Genomic DNA, 11930 nt, shown 5'->3' on the forward strand with positions numbered 1-11930 from the left:
GAGAGCAAACTTCCATGTTTCACTCCAACTGTGGTTCGGAACCAGTCCCCATTGCTGGTTTTGTCGCAGAGGTTCTGTATGATGCGGATAAGGTTAGCGTTAATGTTGTAGTTGTTCATGGTCGTCCAGACGGCCGCATGCCACACTCTGTTGAATGCCTTCTTAAAGTCTACGAATATGTGGTAGAGTTCTTGTTGGTGCTAAAGGCATCTCTTGCATAGAATCCTGAAGGTGAAAATCTGACCAGTTGTGCTGCGTCCTATCCTGCATCACTGAACGAAGGATCTCCTAGAAGCAGATCACTGGCCAAGGTGAAAAGGGTTCAGAAAACTTTAGCGGCTAAGTGTCTGTGGCCAGGGCGAGCTTCCTAGTTGGAGGAAGTCGTGCCGAGGATCAGAGCGAGTATGATGAAAGGAAAGAAGCTGGGTTTTCAGTTCATTAAAATTAACTAATCACCTTTTTCTCCATTGTACCACGTTCTCAAGATCAGAAGAGAGAATTAAAAAGATCTTGGTCATTGCTAGTCTTTTTCTTGGTCATTGCTGGTCTTTGAAGTGTCGCCATAGATTTTCGTCTTGTCTACATAAATGTGTACGAAAGATCTAAGTATGTGATTTGGGCGATCATTGATGAAGATCAGGAAGAGGGTTGGGCATAGGATGGAACCATGAGGTACCGTTAATACAATGAGTTTCTGAATATATATATATATATATATACATATATATATATATGAATATGCATATATATATATATATATATATATATATATATATATATATATATATATATATATATATATATATGACCTTGTTGGTGCGTGTATAGATAGTATCTGCCAAATTCCGGTCTGAATATTTTGTCTGACGTTGAAATTTCATGTAAAGAGTATTTGGGCATGTAGTACACTTTTGATTTTTCTTTTAGCCAGTAAAAATTGCTGCTAAGAATACAAAATTGAAAACAAAACAGTTGACTTTGGCAGGGTAAGTTGAATGAAATGTTATTATTGATATTACTTTTACACATGCGCAAAATTAAATATTCATAGCTTAAAGTCGCTTAATTTTTAATGCTTAATTTGAATCAGTTATAGCCGATGGGAAAATGTAAAAGGAAATGGAAAAAGTAAAAAAGAACAATACAAAATAGAAAAGAATAAAAAAGAATAAATAGAAATGAATGAATAAATAAGAAATCAAAGAAAAAGAAAAATGGAAAAAAGAGAAAAAGTAAAATGAAGTAGGCGAAAAAAAAACAAGGGAAGCATGCATAGTCACCCGTGATTGCACAGTGAATGATGTATAAAGAATGACTAAGTTCGGCATTTGTCCCTCCCCCCCCCCGTTTAGTCCCAACAGCCCCCAGGAGAATCAAATCCTGGTGAAAATAAACAAACGGTGCAGTTTCAGGCCTTAACATATGTAAATTTGAATTCTGCACCATGCAAAAAAAGAAATGACTAAGTCCATCATTTGCCCCCCTCCATTTAGCCCCAAATGTTCCCAACGCCTTAATATATTTAAATTTGAGTTTAGCACCATGCAAAACTGCTAAATAGACATGCACAGAAAATGGTGGTCAAATATGGCAAAATAGTCCCAAAAATGGGGTGTTTTTATTAACCCTAAAAGAGCCCCTGGGGCACACCCAAGAGTTATAGCGAAGTATAAACAAACAAAATTATATAGAAATCAGTTAGTTATAACTTTTCAGAAAGTTTTATAAAAATCCAAGGCATCAATTTTTTTTATTAAACACAAAAGTGTCAATTTTAGCAATTTTAACCATAAAGGCACCCCTGGGAGGGGGCGGAGTTTTCCCAGAAAATCCATTCTATTACTTTTTTACTCATACCATGTTTAATGCTTGTGCAAAATTTCAAAACATTCCAAGGCGTAGTTATTGAGAAAAATGCGGACAGACGAACGGACGAATGGACGAACGGACGAACGGACAAGGGTGAATTAACAGGTCCACCTTTCTTTTGTCAATGAACCAAAAAGAAAAAGTAGACACTAAACAAAGGCAAAAGAACAAAGAATTATAGAAAAAGATAGAAGAAAACATAAAGAAGATACGTAACATTACTTGTCCTTCGTGCCAAGATCACAGTGTAGTATCTGTTCTTGATGATACACTTATATTTTTCTGTCCTAGGTTGGTGGACGCGAAATCCTTCTAAACTGAGACAATATTTTTTTTTGTTCTTATCCAGAGTGCCTCTTTTAGGGGAACTGGATTTCCCCACATTAAAACCGACCTTGTGTCTAACTCTGTCCTCGTGGCGAGACAAGTAAATAAGAATATTAGATCTTGCATGATATTCATGCGTTTTAGCTGATCTTTCAGTGGGCGTGGTCTGTTGAAAATTAACATTGGCTAGTAATTGTGGCTAATTTTATTACATAGTTTTCATTTTTATTTTTATTTTTAATTTTGTTTGGTCTGTTAGGAACCACTTATTAATATTTACACTTTTGGGGGAAAAAATGGGGAAGTTATTTCTAGTTATTATTATGTTATGTAAAACATCCTTTGATACGAGTTGAATCATTCTTGCCTTAAAATAAATGCATATTATTACGACCATTATGCCGTATGATTTTTACATTATATGTGTGATATATTATTTAAGCTTAAGGAAAACGGTTAATGGTAATGGCTATAATTATAAAGTAGGTTATAATTATAGTGATTTTATGTTATTTTATCATATGCCTGTGTGATATTGTTTAATTTTAGTTGTTGCATAGGTTATAATTGTTGTCAGTGATGGATTTTTTTTTTTTTTTGGTTTGTTTATAGGTGTTGAAGTATTTTTCTTTATCATGTAGTATTTTTCTTTATTATGTAGTATATTTTTCTTTATTATGTAGTATATTTTTTCATTATTTAAATTCTATTTCGCTGTTATCAATTGTGAAAATATAATGCACCGCAATGGCAAGAGAAAATAAAAAAATTTAAAATACTATACACATGCATATATATATATATATATATATATATATATATATATATATATATATATATATATATATATATATATATATATATATATGTTTGTCTTTGTTACTTTTTATATTTTTTTTCCTATTATTTGTTATTTTTATAAGGAACGTTGTCTCTATTTGTGTCTCTGTATGTGTTAGCTCATTCCTTATAGATTCCACAACGGCTCGGCTGATTTTTATCTAATTTCGCACAAATAACCTTTATGCGCATGGCAGTGTTTTTAGATAGATTTTGTATCGGAATGTCTCCGATAAGTATCGATAATCGAAAAAATCATATGAAAGTAGGAATATGCGAGTTTGACAAAAGTTAACACCTTACACAGCCTAACATCACAAGTGTATTTGAGAAGTTGTATTACTACAGAAGCGGAAAGGCCTGACATATAAAATTAACAGTAAATTCTATGATATGACAGGGACGGATTCGAAGTGAATATTTCTGTTTAGAGCACAAATGAAGCAGTTATATATGTTTAGAGCACAACTGAAGCCGTTGTATGTAAAAATAATTGTGTGCGGTGTGGCATGTGAAGCTTTCTCTCGCTGCACTGCGATGGGTCCCCAACTAGAACAGGAAATCCATTTTATTTTTTAAAAAAAATAGTCGATTTCACAGACAGATTTCGACAAAATAAAAATATGGGAGAGTGAAAAATTCGCTGATTATTATTCAAACGTCAGGACCTTCTACTAGTATATATATATATATATATATATATATATATTTATATATATATATATATATGTGTGTGTGTGTGTGTGTGTGTGTGTGTGTGTGTGGGTGTGTGTGTGTGTGTGTTGTAAGACGTTACCGGAGGAAATAAATAGAAAAAGTATATATATATATATATATATATATATATATATATATATATACACACTTATACTTTGGCACTATATATATATATGTCACCGTAGGAAGTAAATAGAAAAAGTGTATATATATATATATATATATATATATATATATATATATATATATATATATATATATATATATATATATATACTAGCAAAAGTACCCGTCGTTGACTGGGTTCAAAAACAGCCTACAGAAAATGATTTATGAAAGTATGATAGGTTATGAAAAGGAAGAGTTGTAAAGAGATAGCTTCGAATTTGGGGGTATACCAAAGCAAAATATGATGAAAGTAAAAATGAAATAGATAAACCCCATAATTTATTATACCATACCTGTTCACACTGAAACACTTATCACAATATTCTGTGGATCTATATTTTAAAAAAACTTGTCAAACTTTGTAACATATTTCCATTCTATGGAGGTCAGGTGCGAACGAACACCCCATAATTTTATTATACCATATTTCTTCAAACTGAAACATAATTATCAAAGTATACTCACGCAGATAGATATGAAAAGTCTTTATTAAAGTTTGTGCCTATTTCCATTCTTTTGAGGCCAGGCGCGAACGCAGACCCCAAAATTTTATCATACCATCCCTATTTAAGTTAAAACATAATTATCAAAGTATTCTTATGTACATCTATATCAAAAACACTTGTAAACGTTTTCTTTTTAATTCTTAATTTTTTTTATTTCCATACTTTGTAGACCAGGCGCGAATGCAGACCCCACAATTTTAATAAACCACCGTTCTGCCAGATCAAACATACCCATTCCTGTGTCTCGATACATCTTCTATCATTAGATGTGATCAGTTTTCTATAATAGTCAACCATATAGGAGCCTATTCGTGACAAGACACACACAGAGACGGTCAGCTTTATATATATATATATACATATATACATATATATATACACACACATTTTATATTTATTTCCTACGGTGACATCTTACAACAGAAGTGTTCGTGGCATTAGCATCTGTTTAGCGAAATCGCAAACTGTTAACGAATCATAAAGCAGTGTACTTTAGAGCTCTCGGTCAATTGACAATGTTTATCATAAAGATTTCGTTTACCCTTAGCAGGTGGCAGATGATAGCTAATTGATTAGATGCGCCGATTTCTATTTAGATGATCGAGTTTAGATTCCGGCAGGAAGTTCTGGCTTGTCTAGCTACATCGAATACGTGTGATGAAACGAAACAGTCTGTTTGTGGCATGCTACAGTGTGTTGTTGTTGTTGTTGTTGTTGTTTTTTTTTGTTTTTTGTTTTTTTTACTTTACAGGTTTATGGTGTCCAAGTTCGACTTAAAGATTCTCGATTTCTAAACACTAACCCTGGAGATTAGTGGTTACATCGGCTAAAACGTTGTGAGAATAACGTGCAAGATGAATAGAGCAATTAGGTTTTTTAATACAGAAAATTTAACAGCTCTGAACGGATTAAGAGGAAAAAAATAGGGAGTAAGTTTTAGTTAAAAAAAAAGAAGAGAGAAAGAGAGAGAAAAGAGACAGGTAAACTAGACATAAAAGAAATATATATATATATATAAAAAAAAAAAAAGATGAAGATAAAGAGGTGTGGAAGAGGCTGAATCTTCAAGTGGGTTATCAACTGTTGCCGTCGCCGCTAGACATGAAAGACACGTCCGCTGCAATACAAAAACAGCTGCTCGTCTTTTCAACTGAACGTCGATCATCGGCTTCAGCTGCTGGTCCATCACTTTACCCATTCCAGTGACAGGCGATGGTTGTCACTTTGTCGACGTATATTAATCAGGGGACAACTTATCACCTGGTCTCAATGAGAACCACCTGTTTTTTACTTGTCTCCTCACCTGTCGACTTACATTTTCTTATATATTAAATAAATATATATATATGTGTGTGTGTGTGTGTGTGTGTGTGTGTGTGTGTGTGTGTGTGTGTGTGTGTGTGTGTGTGTGTGTGTGTGTGTGTGTGTGTGTGTGTGTGGTATTTATCACTTAATCTTAGGAATTTAAAATGATCGGCTCTCTCCTTCGGGAAAGCTCCTTGCTTTGATAAGTTCCGACTGGCAGAAAAATCCTACTCCTTCCTTGCAGAGGACGCCTGATACCGGAAAACATTTTACCTAAATAGCTTTTTTCCTTGGACAATTTGCTTCAGTTTTTCTTTTTCTTTTTTTTTTTTTTTTACCTTGACCTGACTCCTGGTACAATCTTCTACCTGTATAAGAGTCAAGTACGTTCTAAGATGTAGTGTTCCTGCTACATCTGGGGATGTGCCATTTGGAGCACTCTTTATTGCTTTGACAAAGTACAAAATCGACTCCGCAATCTAGTGGGAGATAATTTCCTTTCTTTCCTACAACTGTTTTTTTTTTTTTTTTTTTTTACAGAAAAGAAGTGGCTACACTTTCCTTGTGTAACGTTATCCGGGAACCAACACGTTGTAGCTTCAGTCGCTAAGCAGACAGAGAAGAGAAAATAACTTCAACTTGCTTTTTTGTTTGCTTGTTTGTTTGTTTGTTTGTTTGTTTGTTTGTTTGTTTGCTTGTTTTACGCAACAACATGTATTTCCTCATTCTCTCGTTGCCGTTGTGACATCCCTCACGTGATCATTTTCTCGAACATGTTCTCGGATGTCATCCACGCCTCTAATGTGATCGTCTTCTCGAACGTGCTTTTTCCTTTTTATATTATTTCTCCTTACCGTGACACCATTTCGCTCATGACTCGGTATTTCCATGTAGCCGTCTACGCTCTGTTACAAATACTCTATCGATATTTCCATCATAGGTTCTCGACTAAACTTCCAGGCTTGATACCTCTAAACACCCACCCACTATTATACAAAACCTTATCAGCAGAACTCGCTATTCCACCAAAACCTCAAAGAATGCTCATTTCTTCCTCCATGTATAAAAAAATCAAACGGAATATCCATGAACAGAGGGTTTGTTTGTTTTTTTCAATAAGTTCACATCAGTGGAACACTTTCTGTGGGAATGCTTCCCAACAGATTTCAACATGGTCGTTTTCAAGTCTAATGTCTACAAATATTTGTAGAGTCATTACTGTGTATTAACCATAGTTCTCACCCTTTCAATAGTACTCTTCCAATATCCAGCTGAAAATCTCACTAACACTTCTCCTTGAATGGATTTCGGCCTTAGCAAGTTGGACTCGTTTAGATTTGCGTGGTGTGTGTTGTTTCAAAATATTGTTTTTAAATAGAGAATATTTTGGGATTGTCTGATGAAATATGGGAATTTGATAGATATTTTCCTGTGTGATTGTAGTTTATTATATATCCGTATGGCATGACATGCAATAGGTCCAGAGCCTGACAAATAGATGGCATCTATAATAAAATGTCCATATAATTCCTATAGAGTACTAACCTTCAAATGATACATGTTAAAAATTTGAGCCCAATAGGATTATTAGTTTACAAATTATGGTTACTTAAGTGAAGCTACGGTTGTAAATTCTTAAAACAATGAAAAAATCTGAATTTCGTGTTTTATTTTGTTTTGTTTTTGCTACTTAGATGGAAGGGGGTTGTTTATATTGAGATGGTGTCTAACAGAGGACTCTAGTGGGTTAAGCAGTGAGGTGTCTGTTCACAGTACATTTAAATTTTTACAGATTAGTATAGGCAGGGAAGCAGGCAAAAAGGGAGGGATTCCAAAGTCCAGCCTGAGAGAAAACTATTAGAATAGAAGGTTTTCAGGGACCTAAAGAGTAAAAGTGGGTGGGATGATGTACGTCTAAGGGGCACAAGTGCTATGAGTTCAGCAGAGTACATTTCATTAAAATGCTTCTAAAACAGGCAAAGGGATGAACCATTTTCTAACAGAAGTTAGAAATTAGACGACATTGTGAGACCTATTAGATTTGAGACTCGTTTGGGGAGGTCCGTTTAAGAGGAAAAACACAGTGATAGATGCGCCAAACCAGATGCATTGATCAAGCATTGTTGCATTGCAAAAGTACTGTTCAAACATATCTTGATAAGTGTCTGTTCTGTCGAATATAATATTAAACGATGTTTTCTAGGTACAAAGCTGACTTTCAATGCTGCCGTACAGACACAATTGATGCTGATCGCTCAGACCACACAAAATCGACATTTATTACTCAGCATCCCTAGTTACACCAAGGACACCAAACATTTTCTTGAAACTATCAGACAAAAAGATAATCTTTCACGAGAAAGTATGTTAGTCACCTTGGACTTATCAGCTCTACGCACTAATATCCCTCAGGATAAGAGTTCACAAACCTGTAAAAGATTCCCCCTTCACAATAATTTCCGTAACGGCAGTATGCAAAACATTACTTCATTCTTATACATAACTTTAAATTCAACAACCAAAACTATCTCCAGATCAAAAGAACCGCTATGTGCACTAAAATAGCCCCCAGCCATATCAACATATATATGCATATGTTAGAAACTAAACTTCTTCAAAACTTCCCCCACAGGCCCTCCCGCTATTGCCTATATATTGATAGTATTTTTTTATATGGCAACATGATCTCGCCATCAACAATTTTCATAGCGCTATAACATTTACCATGGAGCACTCATATAATTCCATTCCATTTTTAGATGCTACTTCTATATCCCATAACAATAAAATATCTACGTCCCGCTATACTAAACGAATTAACGATCATACATTCCTCAATTTTTACAGCAATCACCGTCAAACATAAAAATTCTATTATTTAAAGTTTATGCATACGATTAAAGCGTATCTTCTGAGGCCTCATAGGACACATACACCATATCACGGAGCTTGCATAAGAATTCGTTAATAATCAATACCCCATTATATACATTAGACAACCAATAAAAACTTATCAAGTGATAGAATACGTCTACTTCAATAAAAAAAAATTTTTTTTAAACACCAACAACTGCAACAACATGGTTTTCCACCACGTCTAAAACATGCACAAAATTACAACCAAAAGGCTTTCAATGTCTTGCAAACTAATCCCACCATGAAGTCCATCTTTAATCTGACACTCATTAACACAATCAAGTAACCGCGCAAACTTGTAGCCATTGTCATCCGCTCACGAAAACCTCACTCAACACGGTAATTACAAATGCAATTGATCGCGATGTTTTATATGCACACCCCTGTTCAACATACCCGAAACCAACATTCAGCTAAAACCACCGCATCTTATCTATGACAATTTAGACGCAATCTAATATATATATATATATAAAGCTGAATGTGTGTGTGTGTGTGTGTGTGTGTGTGTGTGTGTGTGTGTGTGTGTGTGTGTGTGTGTGTGTGTGTGTGTGTGTGTGTGTGTGTGGTCACGAATAGGCTCCTATATGGTTGACTATTTTAAAAAACTGATTACATATAATGATAGAAGATGTATCGAGACACAGGAATGGGTATGTTTGATCTGACAGAACGGTGGTTCATTAAAATTGTGGGGTCTGCGTTCGCGCCTAGTCCACAAAGTATGCAAAATAAATTTAAAAATAAAAAAAAAACGTTTACAAGTGTTTTTGATATAGATGTACATAAGAATATTTGATAAGCATGTTTTAACTTAAATAGGGGTGGTATAATAAAATTGTGGGGTCTGCGTTCGCGCCTGGCCTCCATAGAATGGAAATAGGCACAAACTTTAATAAAGACTTTTCATATCTATCTGCGTAAGTATACTTTGATAATTATGTTTCAGTTTGAAGAAATATGGTATAATAAAATTATGGGGTGTTCGTTCGCGCCTAACCTTCATAGAATGGAAATATGTCACAAAGTTTAACAAGGTTTTTTAATATAGATCCACAGAATATTGTGATAAGTGTTTCAGTGTAAACAGGTATGGTATAATAAATTATGGGGTTTATCTATTTTATTTTTACTTTCATCATATTTTGCTTTGGTTTTGATACCCCCAAATTCGAAGCTATCTCTTTACAACCCTTCCTTTTCATAACCTATCATACTTTCATAAATCAGAGTTCATTTTCTGTAGGCTGTTTTTGAACCCAGTCAACGACGGGTACTTTTGCTAGTATATATATATATATATATATATATATATATATATATATATATATATATATATATATATATATATATAGATAGATAGATAGATAGATAGATAGATAGATTGCACCATTTGTAACAATAGGGCAGGTCAATTTGCAACTTTTTTCAGAAAATCAACATGGCACTGGTAATGATAGTTGGTATTTGATGTGATAAGAACAGATACCAAAAATTAGATTTCTATCTTAAACAGAAAATTGAGCATTTAATTTTAAAAATTGTGTAGAAAAATGCTGAAAAGTCCTTCATTTTCATAGCATTTTTCACAACACTGATTTTTAAATTTCACTATTTTTATAAAATATTCAATTAAAATTGATATATTTATATGAAATACATTAAAAGAAAAATAAATACATGAATTATAATTTTAATTATGAATCACAACTAGCAAAATATCTCAACTTTTACTGCATTGATTAAAAAAAATGTAAAAAAAAAAAGCTAATTAGCAACTAAGTCTTTTAAATTTCACAATTCAAAAAGATATGTGGAGATGTATTACACAATATAACAACTTGATACAAGTTACAGAACCATGTATTTTAAGTTTTTATTAAACGCAATAATATAAACTTATAATAGAACAAAATTGTTCTGTATAATTTCCTTTTTAGGAAAATGAAGGTCTAATTAGCTGACACGATGACTTTGTAATAATGTGTCTATGTCTTGCTTCCTTCCCATATACAACTTTTGGAGAAAAATCAATCAAATTTGACCAGTGTGTGGCTGCAAAATTGATAGCAGTAATCTTTTTCATATTTTTTTTTTGAGTTGTTCACTATTTCTAGAAAAAATGACACAAAAAAAAACAATTATTTGAAAGCACTTATTTTTTATATTGTTGCGATGTAATATGAATAAAACTAACTATTCTTTGGATAAATTAAGAAAACTAATAAAATTTAATGGATAAATATGTATTTACCTAATGGACAAAATCGTTTGAATACCCTCTTCTCTCACATCCAATTCATCTGAGTTTATCATCGATATTATATTTTCCGGAAGTAGTGCAAAAGCACTATATTTTGAACTGTTTAAAACAGTAATTTGGATTTCAGTTAACTGTTTTATTCTCTGAATCATATTAAAATATACTGTTGTTGGTTAAAAAAATATATTGTTGGTTTTGATTTCAAACCAACTAACTGCATACACTTGGATGATAAATTTGACCAAAATGTTTAATTTATCATAGTGTTTGAGGATAGACAACTCTAGTCCATACACACATTAATCTTGTGGCTTATGTTAGCCATCTTCCTTGATCCAAGAGCCCAATTTTCTAAGTTAACTTCTCCACAAGAAATACTAACAGCATACTCAAAAATTAGCCTCTGGTCGTCACACTTAAATTATTTGTTTCTTCTGGTGTCAGATAATGATGATCGGGAGGGACACTATTTTTTTAGAATTCTACTTGAGGCAAATCTTGATAATTATTGATACAAAGTTTCCCCAAAGGACCAGTAAATGCTTTTTGTTGTTCCATCAATTAATTTAAAAATTGCTGTAAATGGCAGTTCTTCTAGTGGAACCTGAAAATTTGAAAATTTGCATGTTTAATAATAGAGCCAGAGTACATAATAAATACCAATATATTATTTTATTTTCCACAAAAAAGGAACATAATTGCAGGTGAATCTATGGAATTAATTTTACCTCCTTGTTAGGAGGACAAGTGCAGATTATGTGCCTTGTTTGACAATTTTCTGTCTTGCACTTTATTTCTCAAGACAGAAAGTTTACAGCTACACGAAAATATATCAAACAGTCTGTCTAGCTGTTCCTTCATTCTTTTGACTTTGATTGCTGCAAGAAATTTCCTATCAATCTGTTTGGCCCTCTTATAGCAAAATATATTGAACCTATATAATATTACCTTAACAAAATATATTGAACCTATATAATATTACCTTAACAAAATATATTGAACCTATATAATATTACCTT

Source organism: Euprymna scolopes, chromosome 43, assembly GCF_053919585.1.
Source record: "Euprymna scolopes isolate OS-2025 chromosome 43, ASM5391958v1, whole genome shotgun sequence".
Taxonomy (NCBI): Eukaryota; Metazoa; Mollusca; class Cephalopoda; order Sepiida; family Sepiolidae; genus Euprymna; species Euprymna scolopes.